Source organism: Triticum aestivum, chromosome 5D (assembly GCF_018294505.1).
Source record: "Triticum aestivum cultivar Chinese Spring chromosome 5D, IWGSC CS RefSeq v2.1, whole genome shotgun sequence".
Classification (NCBI taxonomy): Eukaryota; Viridiplantae; Streptophyta; class Magnoliopsida; order Poales; family Poaceae; genus Triticum; species Triticum aestivum.
The window spans coordinates 13,888,875-13,891,429 of NC_057808.1; the positions used below are offsets into that span (position 1 = coordinate 13,888,875).

General features: G+C 43.7%; 1 protein-coding gene across 1 annotated transcript in view; it reads right to left on the reverse strand.

Annotated features, from left to right (window-relative positions):
- The window catches only part of LOC123119136 (protein transport protein Sec61 subunit beta), a 2,106-nt gene extending 1,969 nt beyond the window's left edge, over positions 1 to 137 (reverse strand). The window contains exon 1 of the mRNA XM_044538831.1: positions 59 to 137. The gene's annotated coding sequence lies outside the window, so the exon portion shown is untranslated. The remainder of the gene's footprint in view (positions 1 to 58) is intronic.
- Positions 138 to 2,555: the final 2,418 nt, after the last annotated feature.

The following is a 2,555-nucleotide window of genomic DNA, read 5'->3' on the forward strand; positions in this document are numbered from 1 at the left end:
GGTAATGCTATCTCTCTGTTGCTCGATCTGACAAAGAAATCGGGGGAAGGGAACGAACCTGTGACGCTGCGGCGACGGCGGCGGCGGGAAGGCGGCGTCCGGCGTCCGGCGACCGGGGAAGAGATCCGGGAGGAAATAGGCAACTGCTAGAGAGAGCGTTTTTTATTTTTCGTTCTCTCCCCTAGAATAGGGCCTGTCGAGTAACGCGGGTGATGGGCCTGGTAGCCGGGCTTACGCTGGATCTGCATAGGACAATCAGGCCTTTCTTTTTCTAAGACGGGGTAAGGGCAACTCTAACGGGTCTATGGGAGCAACTAGTTAACGAACGCTTCTTCGGGAGCCTCACAACTATCAGCGCCATTTGGCGAGCTCTCAGCCGCCCGTCACGTGACGCGCTCTGGGCGCTCTTTTTGGATTTATTTTATTTTGCCGCACGCGTTTTCAACTTTTTAAATGGTTTTTTCAACGTTTCGGTTTTCCACCGGTCTGCCTTAACTTTTCGATTAAAAAAATTTAAAAGATTTTTTTGCGCGAAAAAACGCGTTTTTTCCTGTCACAGAGTCACAGTTTTGCTTTCGCGAGAGTTACGGCAGTGCCTCTCGGAAACGGAGAAAAACATGTTCTTTTTCCTTTCGCGAGAGTTACGGCCGTGCTTCTTGGAAATGAAAAAAAGACGTTTTCTGTTTTTTTTTTCTTTCGCGAGAGGCACGGTTGTGCTTTCGGGAGAGTCACGGCTGAGCCTCTCGGAAACAAAAAAAAGCGTTTTCTGCTTTTTTTTCTTCCGCGAGAGGCACGGTTGTGCTTTCATGAGAGGCACGGCCGTGCCTCTCGGAAACGGAAAAAAACATGTTTTCTGTTTTTTTTCTTTAGCGAGGGGTATGATTTTGCTTCCGCGAGAGGTGCTGTTGTGATTTCGCGAGAGGCATGAGTGTGCCTTTTTCGGAAAGGAAAAAAACCCGTGTTTCTGGTTTGGTTTTTTCGTTCATTTTTTTCGTGAAAAAAAGTTCGTCAAAACCTATCAACATAGGATCTAGTTTTGAAGATGTCGACGCAAAGAATTCAACCGTGAAAACGGTTCAAGATTTGGACGCACGATTTAAGAGATAATATATTTTGAATAAACGGATTAATAAAAGAGAAAACTCACAGGTTGCGACAAGTGGCGCACATGCAGCGCGCCACTTGTCGCAATCTGAGAAGTTCCGTGGGAGTGATCTTTATAATGAGTACTACCCAATCGGGTCGATGCACTTCGTTTGCCTATGTCTGTTTAAGTCGGGAGACCTATTTCTCACATTAGCGAGACAGGAGCGACCCCTCACTGAAGGGAACGCTGGTTGGGCTGGCCCACGCGCTGAGGGAAACGCCAGCCTGTTTTCTGTTTTTTTTTTCATACTTTTCTGTTTTCCCTTTTTGCTTTATTTTTTTTACTTTTTTATACCTTCAAATATTATAAATATATATTACAAAAATACTCTTCAAAAAACATTTGAGAAAATTTTGAGAAAATGTTGAATAATTATTTGAAAAACTGTTGAACAAGGATTTTAGAAATGTTGAACGAGTATTTGAGAAAATGTTGATCATGTATTTGAAAAAAATTGAACAGGTATTTGAAAAAATGTTGAACAATTATTTCAAAAAATGTTGATCATGTATATAAAATGTTGAACATGTATTAGAAAAATGTTGAATGAGTATTAAAAAAATGTTGAAATAAGTATTAAAATGTTGAATAAGTGTTCGGACAATGTTGAATGTGTATACACAAAATGTTGATCACTTATTAAAAAAATATTTTTGACATATAAAAAATGTAGAGTGAAAAAGAAAACAACATAAGAAAAACCAAAAAATGGAGAAACAAAATAAAAAAAAGAATGAAAAGACAGAGAAGAAAAATGAAATGAAATGAAAGAAAAGAAAATGAAAAGAAACCTGGCTCAAATTGCCTCAAGTAGGCCGCGCACCCATTTTGTGATATCTTTTTACTTCAATGTGTCGACGCAAATGGACAGACATCTGTTTTATTGTCCACTTCGACCCATTTCTGACCCAAATTTGGGTCGGGGTTGCATCCGTCCGGACACGCCGTGGACGCTCACTGCGTCCTCCCATTGTCCTCCCCTAGCCCGCTAGTCGGTGCCACATCATTCCATTCCCACATTTCCTCCCCAACCCCCGCCCCCTCCCTAGAGCCATGGCCGACGCGCTCAACCCCATTGCTGCCTTCTTTCCCGTCGTGGTCGCCCGTGTCGTGGCCCCGAAGGAGTCAAAGAAGGAGATGACCACAAAGCAGAGAGCGCCCAAGACAACGACGCGGGCTGTTGGGGAACGTAGTAATTTCAAAAAAAAATCCTACGCACACGCAAGATCATGGTGATGCATAGCAACGAGAGGGGAGAGTGTTGTCCGTGTACCCTCGTAGACCGAAAGCGGAAGCGTTAGAACAACGCGGTTGATGTAGTCGTACGTCTTCACGATCCGACCGATCCAAGTACCAAACGTACGGCACCTCCGAGTTCAGCACACGTTCAGCTCGATGACGTCCCATG